Raw genomic sequence first — 23,099 nt, 5'->3', positions numbered from 1 at the left:
CTGCTCATTTGGCACTTGATAAACAATTGGTATGCTCTTTCCTTTGGATGACTATTTCTTCTGCTCTCAGTATTCCCTAGTTCCCTGTAGTTCTTTGTCTAGGGTTGAGGACTCCTGAGCTCTCCTTGCTCCCTATTCATGATAGCATGTCTGTATTTGTCCTCCTTCAGCTTGTTTAGACAGACCTGTTGGTGAGTTTTTATGGACTTAGTTTCTGAGATTCCTGGGACACAATCTCACAGTAAATTTCCTCTTTCTCTTACTTTTATAGTGTTTCACCTACCTCTTCCACAGTAGTCCATGAGCCTTAGCTTCAGGAGTTATGTTATCGATTCCTCAGTTGAGACTAGGCTCCCCAACTCTGCATTTTGACTGGTTGTAGTTTCCTGTAATGGTCTCTGTTACTCATACAAAATTTTTGTTTTGTCTTTGTTTGTTTTCTTTTTCACAAGACATGAGGATTACCTTTATGTGTGGGTATAATGACATATATTTAGAATGTAGTTATGGATTATACTGGTTAGTAGAGTGGTAGTTGTAGATACAACTCTAAGATCTATAACTTCACTGGACCTGGACAGTTCACTGAGTTCCAGTGCCCAGGCATAGTTTCCCTGTTGTTGACTGTATGTACAGTCCAATTAGAAAGCTGTTCATTACCACAAGGTATACATGCCACTATTGTACCCTTAAGGTTATTGTGCCATGGTGGTGGTTGTTATGGCTCATAGTTGTAATAGCTTGGTAAGACATTTGGCTGCTTTCTTGATTTGGGGCTTGAGTGGAGCTTCTCTGTTATTATGACAGCTAATCCCTGGGCAAGGTGTGTATGGGGGGGGGCGCTTTTAAGGTCAGTTCTAATTTATGGCTCTGTGTCTGAAATGCATTGTGTCATAAGCAATGGGGACTTACCTTGCACCTCTGAGGGGCGACCAAGAACAATATCACATACCTGGAATGTTTTAGAAGTAATTGGAACAACCCTGACCAGTGACTCAAGAGAGGGATTCTTCTTGTAAATTAATGAAATCCACTTCACTCTAAAGTAATTCATTCACTGACCAGCTAGCTATGTGACAACTGTTAAAGGCTTTATTGTTTCTCTATAAGATGTGTTCATCATAACGATCAGATCATGTTCTTCATCCTGGCTATCATCTATAAATACTTCCTACAGCAAAGGCAGTATTACCATGCTTACTGCATGCTTGGTGCTTGCCACCACTGCTCTCAATTCTGCCTGCATATGATCACACAAAACACTTTCTTATTCATGCATTGACACAAGAGAAACTATTCTATAGTATATAATTTGTTTTCAATATCAATGTGGAAATACTCTTAAGGCTCAGTGAGTAAAGGTAAAAGGTACTTGTTGAATAGCCTAATTAGATGAATTCTATCCATAAGACACATGAAAGTGGTCCTATGATTTCTCCCTGTGCATAGTAGTTTGCATGTGGACACACACTAAAGTAAATAAATAAAATTAGTAATATTACTGATGTCAGACTGAACAAAATGAGAAACAAAATTCTTAACTACTTTGCACTTATAAATATCCCCACACATTGAATATTCTAAAGTTTGCTTTTATTTACTTAAACATGTGCAGATTTGACTTTGTATGTTCACTGATTTCCTCACTGGACTTTGTTGCCAATATCTCAAATAAGTTAGGAGCTAAGAAAGATCATTCAGATTTACCTAAAGCATACTCCTGGTGCATTTGTACTCCAGTGTGTGGAGCTCCTTCTTACGTTTGGATACTTTGGTTTTATCCCAAGATAGGGAAGAGTGTTCTTCAATAATTTATGTCAACAGAACTGCACTTAAACATTTTCATATTTCTTTTGAAAATAATTCTATTTCATTTTAATTTCTTACATGGTAAATCAGAATGTAACTCCATTAATTAGGCCTTTAAAAGGTGAATACACAGACCTGTCTAAGATGCATACATACTTCATTTACAGTTGTATCAGGTTGCCCATTTTCACGTCTTTCTTTCTTAAATTTTTTTCTGACATTTCCTTTCTTTCCACAAAGTTGCCATAATCTGGGGAACCATCTCACATTAATATACTTGAGATTAAATTATGTTTTCTTTTCTCAGTTAACTATTTCATTTTTTAAAATGTTGGATTTAATATATAGATCACTGTTAACTCTTCTGACATGTTAATAAAGAAGACTTCAAATTTTAATATTTTTGTTTCTTTCTTCACCAGGAAACAGAATCACTATATATGCACAGAACTATCTGTCACCAGATGGATACTCTTCATTTTACATTGTTAATGTACAGTGTATGAAAGAGAAAACATTCATAATCATTTATTTGTTCACACAGGTGACTATTACAATTACATAAGAGTGGGAATGGAGGCTCATTCCTGAATTTCTACATGTTGAGGCAGAGGTATTGCTATGAGTTCAAAGACAGCTTATTCTAAAAGTGAGTTCTATTCCTGACTGAGCTATACTGCTAAACTTTCCTAAAAAAGCAATTAAAAGCTATTGATTTTTGGAAGTTAAATTCAGGTGGTAGTTTGAAGGTAATTGGCCCCCTTATCTCATATTAGGAGGTGTGGCCTATGGAGGAAATGTGTTACTGTGGAGCAGGCTTTGAGAATTCCCATGCTCAGGATACTGCCCAGTGAGTTAGTTGAATTTCTATTGCCTGGAAAATGCAGCACTCCCAGCTCCAGCACCACATCTGCCTGCACCCTGCATGCTCCCAAACATGATAATGAACAGAACCTCTGAAACTGTAAGTGAGCCATCCCAATTAAATATTTTCCTTAATAGAGTTGCTATGGTCATGATGTCCTCTTTAGGGCAAATAAAAACCCCAACCAAGACAGAAGTTGGTATCAGGGACTAGTGTATTTCCTTGATAGGCCTGACCATGTTTTTGCATCAAGAAATATGGACTTTTAGAGTTGAGTTAGGAAAGCAGTGGAATGTTTTAAGTACTGCTTGATTGGCTATACTAACAGAGCATGGAAGGCAGTGATGCCGAGTTTTATCTGGGGAACTGTGGGTCAGGCTCAAGAGGTTACAGAAGAGAAGAATATTAATATGTGGCCTAAAGATCATTCTTGTGATATTTTGGTAAAGCAAGTGGCTGCCTTTTCATTTATGATTCTGTTAATTTGAGGGAATCTTTTCCTTCCTTTAAGATAAATGTGTCAATGGTCTTGTTTATCTTTTCACAGAAACATCTATAATGGTAAGTCATAAACCTTGACTTTTTGTGGGTTTTTTCTATATCATTAATTTCAGATTTAATTTGTATTATTTTCTTCTGTCAACTGAATGTGGTTTTGGCCTTTCCTCTTTTTCCAAATTCTTTATTTGTATCATATTCTTTCTATACAACTACAACAAACACAAACGTGCTGAGAAAGAGATTATGGACACACTTCTCTTCACAATCATTCAAAGAAAATAAAATTTATAAGAATAAACCTAACCAAGTAAGTGAAAGACAACTAAGATGAAACTCTAAAACTCTGAAGAAAGAATTTGAGGAGTACACTAGAAATTGGTAAGACCTCCCATGCTCATGGAATGGTAGAAATAACTCTAACAAAACAACTTGATTCAATCTCAATAAAAATTATAGAATATTCTTCACAGAAATTAAAAAAAAAAACAACCTGAAAATTCAAATGGGACCACCAAACAGGATACAAAAAGCAACACTGGACAAAAAGATAAGTTCTTAGAATAGAGTTACCATTCTATATTCTCAAATACATTTTAGATCCACAGCAATAAAAAAATAATACCAGCACAAAAACACACCTATACCAATTGGACAAAATAGAAGACCCAAATATGAGTACACATTAACAACAGTTTTCAGATATTAGACAAACATACCCAAAACATACATTAATGAGGAGACAGCATCATCAATAAATGATGCAGGGAGAACGGGGTGTGTATATTTAGAGAAATGAAATTAAACCCATGTTTATCACCCTGCTTAAAAATTAACTCCAAATGGATCAAAGACCTTAATGTGAAACGTGAAGGACTGAAAACGATACAAGAAAACTTAGGCAGAAGCCTCTAAGTTATAAGCATAGAATAGAACTTTCTGAATGGGATTTCCTCTCACCAGGATTTAAAGTCAACAGCTGACAAATGGAAACTCATAAAACTAAAACTATTATGTATGATGAAGAGAATGGTCATTTGAGGGATGGGGAAGGTCACAGAATCAAAAAGAATCTTTGCCATATGATCAATATATGCAAAATATATAAACACCTAAAAAGAAAAATTCAAGAAAATATTGCGATTTTAAAAATGTGAAAGATTTGGCTTGGTCTTGGCCATACAGACAGATCATTTTTGCTACTTGCTATCTCCAGTCCTGGTTGTGATAGCTTTGAGGAGCCAACGGCTACACGGATAATGTATAGCCATCTCTGGTCCTAATTGTGGGATCTTAATGTGGCCTGATCCAACAGGTAACACAAGTCAACAGACTCCAATTCCCAGCCTTCTGGATGCAAAAACAGGTTATATGTCATTTCTTTTGAGACAACAATCCTGCATGCTTAACATTCCTGGTTTCCTTGGTGATCTGTGGGTACAGGGACCTTAGTGCTTCCAACAGAAAGAATATGTAAAGATAATGCCCTCTGACCTCTGAAATTCTTTACAATATCTATAAAAAGAGGGAAAAAAACCTCATTGGTTTTGAAATTGGCACTTTTACTCTGTGAAGAAATATCAGAAGGCATGACAAAAGCCAGTATCAGGGGTTGGGGGGCAGAAGAGAGTGTGGCCAGGCCTATCAGAAAGACAAGTGAGAAGGGGAGAGAGGGGAGGAGGGGAGAGCAGAGGAGAAGGGAGGAGGCTGTGACCGGCTTTCTAAGGATTCCCCTGTACATGCACATATGGGCTCATGGAGCTACACCATGCATGTGAAGATTGTGTGACCATGCTGTGCATGGATGACATGAGACATAAGGCCCCTTACTTGGCTACTAAACTGTGCATGTATGGTCATGCAGCTAGGGGAGTGGGCCAGGTATTCTAACAACTCTGAACTAGGGACTGTTTAACAACTCTGAACTAGGGACTGTCTTTTGTGTATATTGGAATAAGATAAATAGGTCACAAAATTATTTAGGTAAAAATTATTTAAATAATAATAATAATAATAATAATAATAATAATAACAATAAACATCAAAGGAAAACAAGCTGGATTTAAAATAGGAATGCTGGATAATCTATAAAAAATCAGTGAATATAAATATGAACTTTAAAACAGTTTCAGACCTGAGTTAATATTTTTCAAAACCTGAATTTTCAATTTGATTAAAGCCTATACATTCTTCACAACAGAGTTAGGTCCATGAAGAGAGTGAAAAGAGAAGTCCTTGACCACAACAAAATATTCACACAAAAAACCATTGTCTTTAATATGCAGTAAACTTCTATGTGAGTTTTAGAGGAAAGTACTTTGTTTTGGATCTTGCTTCTGTTTTCACTGAAGCAAGTAATTACACCTCTAGAGCCATAATCCTTAACTAATGTTTGTAGTTAGAGTTTTCCCGCCTGGCCCAGTCAGGACAAATCTCTCTTACCCGCCAGTCCCACAGTCGCTCAGACCCAACCAAGAAAGCACACAGAAACTTATATCGCTTACAAACTGTGTGGCCGTGGCAGGCTGCTTGTTATCTACCTTTTCTATCTTAAATTAACCCATTTCTGTTAGTCTATACTTTGCCACATGGCTTGTGGCTTACCAGTGTCTTTACACGTTGCTTCTCATGGCGGCAGCTGGCGGTGTCTCTCTCCAGCCTTCTACTTCCCAGAATTCTCTTCTCTCTTGTCCTGCCTATACTTCCTGCCCGGCCACTGGCCAATCAGAATTTTATTTACACAGAGCGATATCCACAGCACTTCCCCTTTTCTTTTTTTTTTTTTAAGGAAGGTTTTAACTTTTACATAGTAAAATTACGTATAACAAAACAATTATCAAGCAAGAATTACAGTTACAATATGAAAGAAGGTATCCTATCTATCTTATATTTGTGAGTCCAAGGTTTTATATCTAACTTGTCTTTTATCATAACTGAGAAAATTATAACTCTCTAGTCTTCAACCACATCAAAGACCTCAGAAGGATATAATATTACCTGAGAACCAGAAGAAGGATGCAAGCATTTTTTGGGAGTCTTGCAAGAGTAGACAGAGACAGCTGGCAGCCTGGACAGTCACCTAATGTTCCTTTGTAATGTTGGGGCATTTGTCTTCAGCCCACAGGGCTAGAGTCTCTCGATCACTTCTCTCAGTGACCTGTAGAATGTCTGGCAGTTTCTGGAGGAACCGCAGAAGCAGTGAAGGGTAAGGTTTTCCGCTTTGGCTCTGACCTCGTGGTTTTTAACTCTAAAAAAAAAAAAAAGAAAGAAAAGGGGAAGTGCTGTGGATATTGCTCTGTGTAAATAAAGTTCTGATTGGCCAGTGGCTGGGCAGGAAGTATAGGCAGGACAAGAGAGAAGAGAATTCTGGGAAGTAGAAGGCTGGGGGAGACACCACCAGCCGCCGCCATGAAAAGCAACATGTAAAGACACTGGTAAGCCACAAGCCATGTGGCAAAGTATAGACTAACAGAAATGGGTTAATTTAAGATAAAAGAGTAGATAACAAGCAGTCTGCCACGGCCATACAGTTTGTAAACAATGTAAGTTTCTGTGTGCTTTCTTGGTTGGGTCTGAGAGACTGTGGGACTGGTGGGTGAGAGAGATTTGTCCTGACTGAGCCAGGCAGGAAAACTCTAACTACAAATGTTAGGACAGTAGGGAAAAGTACAAGACAATTTCTCACACTTTTCTAGATTTAGAATTTGATGAATGCTTTTTGAAAATTAAGCATAACAAGGGAATTTGCTCTTAAAATTTTTGAACTTCATACATAGAAAATCATGGTGTGTGCTGGTATAGTTCTGTTAAGTGGAGTGTTTGTCCAGCATATGCAAAGCTCTCAGTTTTATCACTTCTACCTCAGGGACCAGGCATAACAGTACATCCCTGAAATCTCAGCACCTGGGACAGTAGGAGCTAGAGAAACATAAGATCAAGGTAACTGTTGGCTATAAAGTTTGATTAAAGCCATCTTAGGATACAAAAGATTCTGCCTCAAAAATAAAATATCAAAGTAATTATTTAAGCATATTATATCCTAGCCTGGTTGTGAGCATTTCATTTATATACCATGTTTATGGTTTCATAAAAATACTACCTATGTACCATATATGCAAATACCTTAACCACTGTAACATGTAACTGTGGCCAGGTGTAGTGGCATATGCCTGTAATCCCACTTGAGAGGCAGAGTTAGAAGGATCCGGAGTTCAAGGCCATCCTTTGCTGTCTAGTGAGTTCAAGGCCAACCTGAGCAACATGAGACACTGTCTCAAATGAATGAGTAAATACAAATAAGCAGGTAAATATTAAATAAAAACAAAAGGCTCCTGTTAATTTTTTAAAGAATGTCTTATTTAGTCCAATAAATTACAAACTTCATAAAATTTCTAAGACTATGGCAAAGTAACAAATATTATCAAAGATTATCAAACTCATCATGCCAGTAGTTGAACATATTTGTTTTTCTATTTTCTATATTGTGAAACATTAATAAAATTGAATCTTTCTAACATACTATAATCAATATGTATACTTGAATACTTGTGCTAGTACCTAAGTCATACCTTAGTAGCACCACTGCTTAATAATTAAATTATTGACAAACAGTAGCAGATGCCTACTGCAAACTGGAAAGAAATATCCTATGTAGTTCATAGTGAAGTGGTGATTTTAATACCCAATGCTTGTTATCAGAAGTTCAACTCACACTCTAACTCTTAGAACACATTCAATGCTGAAAAGTCCAAATTGTCATTGTAGACATAGAGTTTTTTGTTTCTTTGTTTGTTTGTTTGTTTTTTCCAGACAGGGTTTCTTTGTGTAGTTTTGGTGCCTGTCCTGGATCTCACTCTGTAGATTAGGCTGGCCTGGAACTCACAGAGATCTGCCTGGCTCTGCACTAAATAACTAAGTACTTAAATAATAAAACAATTATGAATTACCTTCTTTATTTTAGTACTAAGGATCTACACAATAAATATAATATAGAAATTTCATGTAGAAACTAAAACTGGATGCATATAGTAACAAAGACAGTAACACTGAGCATAAGGGAACTATCACATAAGAAGACTGTATATAAAGTTTAGATGATTATACAGATATGGCAAATAAAGGTTAGATTAGGAATTAAAAATTGTACCATTCAGATTCATGGAATAGCACAGTTTTATGGTGGGGGGCTTTTCAGAATATTTTTCTTTCTTAAAGGTTTCTCCTTTATTGATCAAGTAAGTAGTTAAGAACAAACAAATACATGAGGCATAATGTGCTTCCAAAAACAAACACAGGGAAAAAAGTGAATAATAAGTAGCATAAATGAGAAAACAAAGATTAGGTGTCATAAAATAAAACATTTTATTATTTGTGCAGATGAGTTTTAAGATTCATGCAGAGTTTTTCATACCGTATATTAGGATTATGAGTTCTTCTCCCCCAACTCCTCCCAGTTCCCCTATACTTCCCTCCCATTGAGATCCACACTTTTCTATATCTCCTTAGAAAACAAAGAGGCACTTAAAGGATAATCTAAAATAAGAAAAGAAAAACAATTTGGAATAGGACAAAACAAATAAACTGAAGAAAAAGTGCCAAATAAGAAGCACAAGAAGCACATATCAACTCAGAGACACATTTGCACATTCAGAAATCCCATAAAAACATGAAACTGGAAGCTGGAATATATATGTTTAAAAAATAAAAGCCATGACAGAATATCACCAGACAAAGAACCTCCAAGGATGTCATTAAGTTAGTTTGGTGTTGGCCATCTATTGCTAGACATGGAGCCTATCATTAAGACATGTTTGTTTCCTCAGTGAGATTCCTTTGGAGAAAAGTTTTTTTGTGTGTTTTTGTTTGTTTGTTTGTTTGTTTTGCTATTTGCATGTGACGATCAGTTGGAGCTGGATTATGGGTTAGGATATGGGCATGTGTCTAAATCACCTAACTCTAGAACCCTATCTGGTGTAGACATGTTCAAACTGAATGCTGTCATAGTCTCTGCCAGTTCATATGTGCATAGATCCTGCTGGGTTTTGAAGGCCTTATTTCCTGTGTATGCCTGTGTTAACTCCGTGAGTTGACCATGTTGCTTTAGAGGATCTTTTTTTTTTAGTATCTTCCATTTTCTCTGGCTTGTATATGCTTTCCACCTCCTTTTACACAGTGTTTCCTGAGCCCTGAGGGAAGGGATTTGTGGAGACATACTGTTTAGTTGTAAATGTTGCAAGTCCTCTCTCATTCTCTGCACATTGTCTGGCTGTGTGTCTCTGTATTTCTTCCCATCTACTGCAGAAGGAAGCTTCTCTGATGATGGCTGAACAAGACTCGGATCTATGACTATAGAATAATGCTGTTAAGAGTTACTTAATGCTAAATTCTTTAAGTAGAACATTAGTATTTAGTTTTCCCCTAGGTTACTGGTTTATCTAGTCTCAGGTTCTTGGTCTCTATGGTAGTTTGAATGTAATTGGTCATAGGGAGTAGTGCTATTATGAGGTGTGTCTTTGGAGTGGTTGTGGGTTGTTGGAGAAAGTGTGTCACTGTGGAGGCAGGCTTTCCGGTCTCATATATGCTCAAGCCATGCCCAGTGTCTCAGATTTCTTCCTGGTACCTGTGAATCAAGATGTAGTAACTCTTAGCTCTTTCTCCAGCACCATGTCTGCCTGCATGCCACCAAGTCCTACCGTGATAATATTTACTAAACCTCTGAAACTGTAAGCCACACAATTAGATGTTTACTTATATAAAGGTTGCTGTGGTCATGGTGTCTCTTTGCAGCAATAGAAACCCTAACTAAGACAGCCACCATGCAGTGGGAGAATGGGTTCCTTTTCATGAAATGACCCTAAATCAATTCTTTGAGTGTGAAAACAGAAAAGTCTCACATTAGCAAATGAAGTTCAATTCCTTAAAAAAACATTCTGCCTTACAGAGACATCAACAGAATTATTAAGGCAAATATCCCAATTTGAAGAATGCTGCTTGACTGCTGCTCTATAATCTGATTTCTAGAAATGAATTGGAGGAAAGTAAAATGTGAATTAGTGTGGCATCTACTCCCCTCAGCTTCCCCTGTCCACTTCTGATACACACAGTTAATAGAAATTCTTAATTGTCATTAAGATGACAAACAGTGGGAGTAGAATCAGAGGCAATGATAGGCAGATATAAAGGGATGGGAGTGGTTGAGAGTCCTAATATCTCATATGAAAAGGATTAAGAGGGCCAAACAGAGAAACTGAGAGAGCTTCCAACAGTAATTTCCTGCTCCTTTTAAATTGAAAAGAACGGGAGTAGTAGGCAGCTGCTCTGTTGGAGAACCATTAACAGAATGAGTATAAACACTTAACTCTTCAAAGGTTCTAAAGAGAGCATGTAGCTTAATAGAGGACACAGACATCCTTAGTTTGGAACACATCTACAGGGTATGTCAAGTCATAACTAGGGTGAATTTGAATTTGGCAAATTTTATTATACAACTATCTCCTCAAAATATAGCCTCTATTAGTCATTTTCATGTTGCTATGATGAAATATCATAAACAAGTCACATTACAGAGAAGGAAGAGTTTACTTTGTCTTAAGTTTCCAGAGTTACAGTTCATCAAAGTGGGTAGACATGGCAGCAAACGGCAGGTATGGCTGCAGAAACAGGATACTGACTGATCACATCCTCAAACACAAACACAAAGAAAAGAATAAAAGCTGGAGGTGAGACAAGGCTAGGAAATCCCAAAGCTCACTCCCAGTAATATATTTCTTGCAGGAAACAGTGGAAGATTTCTACTTATCTTCCTCCAAACACTGCCACCAACTCCAATAGGTCAAAAACATGAGCCTATGGGGGACATTTCTCAATCAAATTCCATACATCTCATCAGTGCCATGTATTGAAGAAGTTGGTGACTTTGGAACCAATTACAAGAACAAGAAAATAATTGTAGTCAAAAGTTATTTGTATGTATTTAGTTTCTAGGTTAGCATCTCAAGTATATTTTCCCACTTAGGAAGAGAATTATAGCAGGAACAGAAGACAAAAATGTCCTCTCTAATTTAAAAGGCGTTTGCATGCATTTCAGTTCATTTATTTTTTCTATTTTCCTCTTTTGTGTGTGTTTGTCTTTCTCTCTCTCTCTCTCTCTCTCTCTCTCTCTCTCTCTCTCTCTGTGTGTGTGTGTGTGTGTGTGTGTGTGTGTGTGTGTGTGTGTTTGCCAATGCATGCACGGGGAGACTAGGGGACACCTTAGGGTAACATTCTTAGGAATACCATCCACTTCCTGTGAGATGGAGATCTCAGATTGACCTGGAGCACAATTAGTCTAGCCTAGCATGCCAGGACTACAGTGGACTTGCACTGGGATTACAAACTTTCAGTATCTCAGTTGGCATCTTACAAGTTCTGTTCTGGGAACTGAACTCATGTCTTCATACTGCAGATCAAGTACTTTACCAATGAATATCTCTTTAGCTTCTCATTTTTCTTTTACTATCAATAATGATTATCATTATATTTATAATATTATTTAACTCACATTACCACAAGATGTTTGGTACGCATATATACAAACACATACAGGCACACACATACACACATTCATGAGAATATTATATATTTAACATTATATTTTTACTTCAAATTTAAATTTTAAGAGCTAAAATATGGCTTTCTGACTTGAAAGTCTATGGCAAAAGAGCATACAAGAAAGCATGTTTGGTCAGATCAAAATTTTGTATATGAAAACCACTTGTGAGCATGTCATCAGGCAAAGCTGTAGTCATACCTTATTTTAATTAATCTCACAATTACATACATGTTACCAATTTTAAAGTGTCTGTTTTCAATATATCATTTAAACAGTCTGCTTCTGAAGTCAGTATTGATAGAGATGGTAAATCAAGATTTAACTTCAGAGTTTGTGAATTTATAATGAGACTCAAATTTGAGAGAAGCCAATAGGCATGGCATTTGAGGTGAGGATCACAGGGAAGCATTTAATGATCAGGGATTTTAGCATGAGTACATGGCCACTCTTGAAAGTCTAATGTTTTCGCCATTTCTGTGCACATAACAATTCAGAATGGAATTTAGAGCATACCAAGTGAATTGTCTGTCCAAGGTGCTTCAGGATGCATCTGGCTCTTAGGCAACTCACATTATCAAAAGCTGTTTGATACACAGAGCACAAAGAAGCTTCACATTGTTGCTATTAGCGCTCAAACCACACTGAAAACACTTCATTAAACAGCCTACTGCAGTGTAATTGTTTAATAATATTTTGATTAGGTTGTTTAGTAGACAATCCATGCTGTAAAACACTCTCTTGCTGTCAAGTGAATCATTGGTAGAAAAGCTACAGCAAAATCGTAAGTCTCTGAGAGGAAAAAAAAAGTAGAAAAAAACACAAGACACCTGAAGTCACTGTGCTCTGCTCACACGTTTTGCCTGTTTCTTCTTCTTCTAACAAATTACTCAAACTTTCAGTATCTAAAATAAAATGACTTTTTTTTTTTAATCTTACAGTTTGGGGGGTCAGAAAGCTAAGGAGGATTTCTTATGCATAACATCACTGTCATTGGAACCTCATTGCTATGTGGGTGTCTTAAAGACAACCCCTTCCTTTGTTTATTCGAGTTTCTAGATGTTTCTTTTCTTTCTAGGTTCTGGGCTCTCCTCCCACATCCTGAGAGCCAACAGTGAACAATGTAGTCCTTCTTACATGAATTCACCTTCTACAAGGATGCTTCCATCTATCGTACTGAGGAAAACTGAGCCTGGCTGCCTGAGAATACAAAGATAATCTTTTTCACCTCACTGGCATTCTAATTCTGAAATGTCATGAATACCCATACTCACAAATTGCAAATATTTAGAGTTGGATATTTGGTAGCAGAGTAATTTTTTTCTAGCATGAGCCCTGCAAAAAATTAAATAGCTAATTTGTTTTTCACAGAGAAACATACCTATGTGAGTAAACAATTCAGATCTATAAAAAAAAAAAATCTTATCGCACATTTTGTCGATATGCAGAATGTTCACTTCTGTGCTAGGACAAAATCTCATTGCGGGTAATGTCAAAAGTATAATTTTTCTGACTTATTCATTAAAAATACTATTTTATCAATATGTGGGAGATGTGATATATGAGTCATAATTTCAATAGTGAGAAATACTTTCCGTGCTCAAAAAAATGAAAAATTGGCAGTTCAGTCTCAAAGAGCCTCTGTGAGTCCATGTCAGTTGACTCTATGTTTTCCTGTGGTTTCCTTGGCCCTCTGGTTCATAAAATCCTCCCCCACCACTCTTCCATAGAATTTCTTGATTTCTGCCTAATGTTTGACTGTGGATCTTTCAATCTGTTTCCATCAGTTGCTGGGTAAAGTCTCTCTGATGACAACTGGGCTGAGCAACAGTCTATTATTATGTCAGAATACCATTAGGAAATCATTTCATTGACTTTTTCTTCTTTGTTGCCACTCATGTTTGGTTCTTTCCTAGGTCTCTGGGTTACCCAGCCTCTGGGTCTTGGCTGGCCATTGGCATCATTTCTGCACGACTTTTGTCCCAGCATATCTTGTAGGCAGGGCAAATTGTAGTTCAGTGTTGCATTTGTGTGGCTTGGTCTTCTTTTGAGACTCACAGCAGAGGGAGCAGGGGAAGTCTCTGACTCTGTTGCCTGCTTGAGATCCTTTCCTCCTGCAAGGTTGCCTTGTTCAGTCTTAATAGGAGAGGAGATACCTAGTGTTGGTGCAACTTGATGTCCCATGGCTGGCTGATATGCATGGAAGGACTTCATTTTTCTGAAGAGAAATGAGAGGAAGTGGATTGGGGGAAGGGAAAGGGACTGGGAGGAGAGAGGGAAGGAAAATTGTGATTGGGTTGGGGAAAATAATTGATTGATTAATTAATAATAGAAAAAAAAGAAATGAGTTTATTTCATTCCTCCACTGGATACAGTAAACTATGGCTATGAAGTGTGAAGAATGAGGACATAGCTCACAACCATGTTTTTTTTTTGTTTTTTTTTTTTTTTTTTTGGTCAGTTCTGCTTCCTGGTGTGATGATAATGTTTGAACATTTTATTTATGAATGTTACTTGTTACTTAATCTTACTGTCTCCTTCAAGTGGTAATAAACTTTATTGTTAGACAAAAGTAACTAGTTTCTCAAATTTTTACTAAAGATTTTTTTTGTAGGTTTACTGAAAAATCCTGTAGCTTTTTTCTTGATGATCAGTGTGATATCATTTTGCTCAGTAAGCATGGAAAATTTTCCAAGTTCTTTGTGATGTTAGGTGAAAAGAGATCAATTGAGGAATAAAATAGTTTTCTAGATGGATTTTTAGAGTAGTAAGGTATTTTGTGCATCACACGTAGTAACTACCCTCATTATTTTAATGCAAAATTGTGGTTTTAAATATTCCTAAGGTGGAAAAAATGAGTGTTTCTAAAAAGCTTCTCGAAATTAGTTGTTCTTAATATTATATCTTCTTTATAGCAACAACAATTTTGATGCAAGTGTTGGAGTCACTCTTTTGAAAGCCTCATACAATTCTAATTTCTGTCTTTAGGGTATCCCTAAAATGTTAAAAGCAAGGTCCACTTTGTATTCTGGGTAGAATCCCAAACTCTATCAGGTCTCAGCATATGATCACTTCCTTACCCTAAAACTGCCAAGCTCTGGTGATGTATTGTGTCACCCAATATACTATGTCTCTCAATAAAATTTACCTGAGGATCAGAGGAAAAAGTCAGCCACTATATTAACTTAGAAGTCAGGCAATGGTAGCACAGGCCTTCAATCCTATCACTTGGGAGGCAGTCTGGATCTCTGTGAGTTCAAGGCCAAACTAAAACAGAGGCAGGCATGGTGATACATGCCTTTAATCCAAGCACTAGCCATAGAGGTCTGGAGGTCTGTACAGACAGACAGGAAGTGACAGAGCTGGGCAGGAAGAGGAAGTGATGTAGCTGGGCTGAGAGAGCAAATAAGAGAACAGAACAGAAAGGCATACTGTAGATGTAACCAGCTTGTTAAATAAGAAACACAGAACCAATTGCAGAGTTAAAAACCACGAGGTCAGAGCAAGAGCAGAAAACCTTACCCTTCACTGCTTCTGCTGTCCTTCCTCTCCTCAAGAGACCTACTTCTGTGTGTCCTGTCTATTTATAAACTTTCTGTTCTGTTTTCTCATTGGTTGTAAACCGAGCCACATGACCTCCTCATCTCTGCTGTTTGTACCGACCTCCACGTCTTCTATGGTTGAGATTAAAGGCATGTGTCTGCCATGCTGGCTGTGTCCTTGAACACACAGAGATCTACCTAGCTCTGCCTCCCAAGTGCTGGGATTAAAGGTGTGCACCACTACTGCCCAGCTCCTGCTCTGGCTTGCTCTGACCTCAAGGCAACTTTATTAACATACAATTAAAATCACATTTCAATACAAATAAAATATCACTATAGCATACAGGTGTGGGTAGACAGGAAGACAGGAAGTAGCTCTCTTTGGAAGCTGCTGAGTTGGCAAGGTGAGGTTAGCTATGGCTTTTACTATTTCCCTGATCTCTCAGGTTTTCACCCCTATACCTGTCATCATGGCTTTTATTTCATAAGACCATTTAGCAATTTGTCTACAATGAGCATGTATCAACATTTCTGTTAAAGTCTTATTTAATAAGAAATTAAAAATAGTGGGTTTTAGAGGTCTCCCAAGCAGATGCCCACACTCTATATCCACTGCTACAACAAAGGACCATCACAACACAGATACGGTGCAAACATGGTGAATTCTTCACTAATAATGTTTTTAATTTTCACACATTTCAGTATTTTATGAATGCTAGTATTAAGTCTTCTGTATCTTCAATTGGTACTACTAGGTTTTATTTTCTAATGAAGATTTTGGTTTTCTTACTATTAAAAAAAAATCCAAAACTTTAAAATTGACTTTGTTAACTATCACCCTAGTGTGTTCTCCAGTATGGCTAAGTGCTTTTTAGGACACTGACTCTCTAACACAAACCTGTCAAATTACCTTTCTATAGCCATGCTAACTAATTTAACTAATTTAATGCTAACATCAGTAATTTGATGTTATGATAACCCCAATATGGTAGTAGATTACCATAAAGAATATCAATCAAGGGTTCAATCGTATGTTTGAAGGAACCTACTTTCAACTAAACTCCCCACTCTTCCCAGTGTAACACAGGCTACTGCAACATTTTTCAAACAGTTTAATTTTTTATTTAGGATCCCTATCAGCTATAATGCACAAATGAGTACAAAATACTTGTGAGGAATACAAACTATGTAAATGTTCCTGCTGTCTAATGCTGGAGTATGAAACTGTGGTAATATCATTACATTTCAAGCAAAAAAAAAAAAAAAATCTGGTTCTAAGTCTAATTGAGCATTACAATCACATGCAATGCCAGCCTTGAAATCAGACAACAATTTCCACCAAAAGAGATGTAAGAAATTCTTAAGAATGATTCTATCATTTTACAGAAGAACAAACTATGGTCCCTGTGATTCTGAAATTCTGTTAGTGACACACAAGCAAACATTAAGCCTAGACTAGATGGCAGCAACTTCTTCATGTGGCCTAAATGTAATTACAAATGTTAAAATGAATACCACAAGAATTTGCAGCTGTTAAACTATTATTGTGCTCTTCCTATATAGCTCAGAAAATGATTCTTAGGAAATAAAGGCCTAGGTAGAAAAGACTTGCTGTAAGTTTGTATGGAAATTTGCAAGTCTCTTGGGAGCTAGCAAGATTTTACCTGTCATGGAGCTATGCCATGAGCAGAATATTTTTTAATGATCTGAACTACAGAATCACTTACTGACTTTCATATAATGTCATTCATTTACATACTCATGCATATATTTGCATGCTTCTTAATGTGATTAAAGAGACAAAAAGACATTTAAGGCATTGTTCAGCTAATAATTTCGTTAATGTGCATTTATGCCAATACTAGATTTCTTAAGAGTGTCTGTTGGAATATATAACCATCAGCTGTTAAAGTTAAAAAGACATCTTTTCTCTGTAAGTATAGTACATTCAATAGTGAACAATACTTAATGACAAAAATTAACATTTCTTCTTTCCTTTAATACTTTCTTTTGTTTAAACCGTTGGACTCTACTATCTAAAGCACATCCAGACAAAAGAATGTGATTGAGTTCATGCTTAGTAAATTTTGAATGCACTCTAAAATCACAAGAAAGTTATGGGGATGAAATTAGAAAGTGCTTGTTACTGCCAGCAAGGCTGAAATTTGCAATTTTAAGAGTTAAAAGAGTCTAATTTGACTATTATTTTAAAAAATTGAAGCAAACATTTTCTGGAAATTTAGAAAACAGAATAAAATGCAAGCAATCTGTGAGTACCAGGGATCAACTTGATTTACTTCCTGCCCACTACAACTTAATATCTCAGGTCCTAATTTATTTAGAAACCATCTAATATTGGGAGTGATGATATTAAAAGGTTACATTTACACATTCCTGCAGTCTAACTAGTTACCAAAGTGGATTTTATATTCAGACATTGTTATGTAGCTTTTACCTCTGAACTGAGACATTTCTTCCTTGTGCCTGGGAAAACAAAAGCAACTTAGAAGGTGAGCAAGTTCAAAAGAGTCTTATAGACCATCACTAAGGCACTGTTGGCAGCAAAACAATCTCAGAAGCTAGGAACTTCAGTGCAAAGAGCTGAAGGCTGGCAGGGAACTTCAGTGATGCAGGCTACAGTCTTTACCAGTACTAAAATGGGCATTTGGCTGAGGCAATGGCCACTGAGTCACCCAAACTTATGTAAATAATATCTGTTGTGTCATCCTAATAAAGTGACTGGCTCACATAGGCAGACTCGACTAGAATCATTTGTTTTTTAAATATCTGTTGTATATTCCACATCTGGTAATTTTGCAGATGTACAGTCTTAGCAGGTTTTACTTCATATTTGTTTAATTTATCTTTAATTATTATTGCTCAATATTGTCTTCCACAATCAAACAAGCTTCAATGTAGATCTGTGTATTCGTGGTTAAACACCTTACATAAGTCATTGCCTGATGTTAATTAAGTAAGAAGAAAAGAAGGGAGAATAGGAGAGAGAGAGAGGGGGAGAGAGAGACAGAGAGAGAGAGAGGGAGAGAGAGACAGAGACAGAGACAGAGAGACAGAGAGAGACAGAGAGAGAGAGAGAGAGAGAGAGAGAGAGAGAGAGAGAGAGAGAGAAGAAAATGTGTGATGAACATTTAAAACAACTATTAAACTGGCATAGTTCCCCAGCAAAACACAGGAGCCTAGGGTCAGCCATCTCCCCTCCTCCTTAGAAGCTAATTGGTCATGATAACTGTTAAATGACTGTGGCTCCAATTTCAAATAAAAGCAAAATGATAAAACTTTACTTAAGCCCTTAAGCACAATGCAAGAATATTCTGCAAATTTTATTTGGCTTTAAATTCACCAGCTAGTCAGCAGTTAATTGTATTTTAAAACTATTTTTAAACAACTTTTAGAAGACTTTGCAGAATGTGTTTAGCCAAAATCTAAATGTAATTATAGTAATTCACCTGACTGAATGAGAATAAGGGACAGGTCACTAATTTAATATGACCATAAATAATGATAAACATACATGACTGCTGCATGTTTTAATTAACAACTATGAACAGTTTAAACAAATATGTCAAATCAAATATAACTTAATATTTTTTAAATCTTTTTTTTTTCAAGATAGGGTTTCTCTGTGTAGCTTTGGAGCCTTTCCTGGAACTCACTCTGTAGCCCAGGCTAACCTTGATCTCACAGAGATCCACCTGGCTCTGCCTCCCAAGTGCTGGGATTAAAGGTGTGCGCCACCACTGCACAGTTAAATATAACTCTTGAGTTGGGACAAGATTCATCAAGCTTTGCACACTCAGGTCAACTCTTTGGGCAATGTAACATTTCATCAATGACAATATCTAGTTTTCACATTAGATAGATTTGAATTTTTATCTAATAAGCAAATATGTGAATCTAAAAGTAAAAAAAAAAAAAAAACATTGATATTTATTACCACTTTCCTTATGGCCCAACTTCTCCTGACTCCTATTTATAAACACATTAGAAGTAATAAAACTTTTGACATAATCTAAAATGTCATTTTGGCTAGAACTTAAAATCCTACTGATGGGTATTGAAGAATTTCAAATAGTTTCCAGAGACAATAATTTATGTCGTAGTCAGTGAGTAACTTTTGAACACTACCATAAATATGTACTTTCTTTCTTAAGCCCTGGAAAATATGAAATCCCTTGCTAACTCCAACATGTCCTTATCTCTTAGGATATGTTGCTGGCTGGTGGAGACAAAGATGCCAAGTTTTCAACCTGAGAATATCTGGCTATTTCCTATAATGCAAATTCACACTTCTATGGTATCTGCCTCTAAATGAAGGCATATCTCCCAGAATAGCTGCTTCTTCTTCTTCCTTAGAATCATCTTTTCCCAATACTATGTGATAACAGTAAACAAAGTTGCATCTTCTGGAGCTCATTATAAATTCAAATCATTGCATCTAGCATTTAATCATTTGTTTGTAAATGTCAAATAAAGGTGAAAAAGTAAGTTTAGTATTCAAACCTCCCAATTTGAAGCATGTCAACTGTGTTTGCAGCAATAGGTCTTGTTGATTGGATAACTGTAAACACACAAAGTAAAGGTGCTTTCACATTAAATATCACAATGAATATATAATTTGATCTTATAAAAACAGAAATATTAAAGTGAAGATTGCTAATACAAAGCTGCTCCCATTTCCTCTAGAGCCCGAGGAAAGAAATTCCCAGTTAGTCTAAGATCATCCATCTCTCACTACCCAATCCAGGAGTCCATTTACTTGCATATTTTAGTTGTTGTTTCATTTTCTTTGTTTTAATTTATTTTACGACTTTTAAAAGACACATTTGCCATCAGATTCTGCATATTATATGTATTCAGAACCCAAAAGAAGGTGGAGTGTGTAAAGATGTTAGCCAGGAAAGCCTGACAGTCCAAGTTTGATCTCTAGATCATGTGAAGGAAGGAGAAAACTGACTCCTTAGCGTTGTACTCTGACCTCCACACAGGTCCAGTGGTACACAAGTGCCATGCTGTGATGTAGCCATCATACCCCACACACAATAAATTAATAAAAATATATTTAATCTATTTAAGAAATACATCCCATACTGGTTTTCTTATGCATTTGAGATCAGATTCCACAATCTCGGATTCATGAAGAAGTCGGGTCACTGAGCCTTGTTTAAATCAGATGAGTAATCTGCTGAAACCCCTTCTTCTTCCTGTGACCCAGCTTGCATTTGTACTTCTCAACAATGAGACTGATATCATTAGAAAATGTTAACTTTAGACATAAGACTTCCATTATATAAGATTCATTATAGGGGAAGGAGGGAGAGAGTACATACAGAGAAAATTGGAATTGGGGGATATTTTGGGGCTATGTGAAACCTAATGCAATGGAAACTTTCTGAAATTTACAAGAGTGATCCCAGAGAAGACTCCTGGTAATGGGGGATACAGAGACTGAACTGGCCATCTTCTGTAACCAGGCAAAACTTCCATTGGGCCTGGGACATCAACCCAGAACAACCCATATGTTGAAGTCTCTGGGCATGGGCCTCAAGTAGGACCTGTCATTTGTTGGCCACTTCTGTAAATTCTCTGCCACCTTTGCCCAAGCACATCTTGAAGGCAGGAGGCTAGATAGCCTAGAGATATAGGATAGAACCAAACAGAACAGGCAAAAGAAAAAAAGAAAGCCAGTGAAATGATTCATTTTGATACTTTGTAATACTCATAGATCAGTGCCTAGCCTTTCATCATCAGTGAGGCTTCAACCAGCAGATGAAGAGACCAACAACTACATTAGGCAGAGCTCCCAGAACCGGGCAGAAGAGGGGGCAAAGGATTGAAGGATTATAGGAGCCAGAGAGGTCAAGGACACTAAAAGAAAACCCATAGAACCAACAACCAACTAACCTGGGATCATAGGGACGCAAGGAGACTGAACTGACAAACAGGGAACCTGCATGGGACTGACCTAGGCACTCTGCATATATGTTCTACAGAGTGTATAGATTGGTGTTCTCATGGGACTTCTAACCATGGAGGTGGGGAATGTCTCTGACTCTTTTGCCTGCTGCTTAGGACCCTTTTCTGCTACTGGCTTGCCTCATCCAGCCTTGATATGAGGCTTTGTGCCTAGTCTTTTTGTAACTTGTTATGACATGTTCAGTTGTTATACCCAGAAGGCCTGATCTTTTCTGAAGGAAACAGGAAGAGGATTTGATCTGGGGGAGAAAGGAGATGCGGCAGGTTTACTGGGAGGAATGGATGGAAGGGAAAGTACAGTTAGAATGTAATGTATGAGAAAAGAAGGAAGGAAGGAAGGGAGGGAGGGAGGGAGGGAGGAAGGAAGGGAAAATAAAGGAAGGGGAAAATACACTAGAAACCTCAGGCCTATGTTGTTTGTGAATATAAAAGCAACACTCCTCAACAAACTATTAATAAAATGAATCTAATTTATAAAATGGATTTTACAGAGTGATCAGATGGGATTTGCCCCCCATGATTCCCAAGTTGTTTAAAATCTAAAACCAATAAATATGAAAGTAGATAGAACCAGTCAGTGAGTTAGTTAGCTCAAAAAGATTAAACAAGGTTGACAAATGCCTAGCCAAACCAACCAAAAGAAATATAGATAGCTTGATGGTAGTGGAGCACACCTTTAAAAAAAAAAAAAAAAAACAACTTTTTTTTATTATTATATTTGTGTTTTAATTTTACACATCAGCCATGGGTTCCCCTGTCCTTCCCCCTCCCGCCCCCAACCCCACCTTCCTCCCATCCCCTCTCCTCCATTCCCATCTCCTCCAGGGCCAAGACTCCCCTGGGGATTCATTTAAACCTGGTGGATTCAGTACAGGCAGGTCCAGTGCCCTCCTTCCATGCTGAGCAAAGTGTCCCTATGCAAGGACAAGGTTCCAAACAGCCAGCTCATGCACTAAGGACAGATCCAGGTCCCACTGCCTGGGTGCCTCACAAACAGTTCAAGCTATTCCATTGTCTCACTTATCCAGAGGGCCTGATCCAGTTGGGGGCTCCACAGCCTTTGGTTCATAATTCACGTGCTTTCATTCATTTGGCTATTTCTCCCTGTGCTTTTCCAATCTTGATCTCAATAATTCACACTCTTATAGTTCCTCCTCTTTCTTGACAATTAGACTCCTAGAGCTCCACCTGGGGCCTGGCTAAGGATCTCTGCATCCACTTCCATCAGTTATTGGATGAGAGTTCCAGCATGACTGTTTGGCTATCTGATCACCAGACTAGGTCAGATCAGGCTTTCTCTCGACCATTGCCAGCAGTCTACAGAGGATGTATCATTGTGGATTTCTGGGGACCTCTCCAGCACTCTGCCTATTCCTGTTCTCATGTGGTCATCATTTATCATGGTCTGTTATTCCTTGTTCTCCTTTTCTGTTCTTGATCCAGCTGAGATCTCCTGCTCCCCTAAGCTCTATTTCCCTCGAAACTTGCCCTTCATTACTCCCACTCTCGTCCAGGTTGTTCATGTAGATCTCGTCCATTTCTCTGTCATTGGGCGATCCCTGTGTCTTTCCTAGGGTCCTGTTTTCTAGGTAGCCGTGGAGCACACCTTTAATCCCAGAACTCTGGAGGTAGTGTTGGATTTATTTCTTCTTACAGCTCTCAAGTCACACTCCATTGCTGAAGGGAGTCAGAGCAGGAATTCATGGCAGGAACTTGGAGGCAGAAACTGTGGACAAGTGCTGCTTACTGGCTTGCTCTTCATAAATTGTTCAGGCCTCTTTGTTATACCAGCCAGGACCACCTG

Source organism: Onychomys torridus, chromosome 2, assembly GCF_903995425.1.
Source record: "Onychomys torridus chromosome 2, mOncTor1.1, whole genome shotgun sequence".
Classification (NCBI taxonomy): domain Eukaryota; kingdom Metazoa; phylum Chordata; class Mammalia; order Rodentia; family Cricetidae; genus Onychomys; species Onychomys torridus.
The sequence above is the reverse complement of the archived record's forward strand: the minus strand, read 5'-3'. Positions refer to the sequence as shown.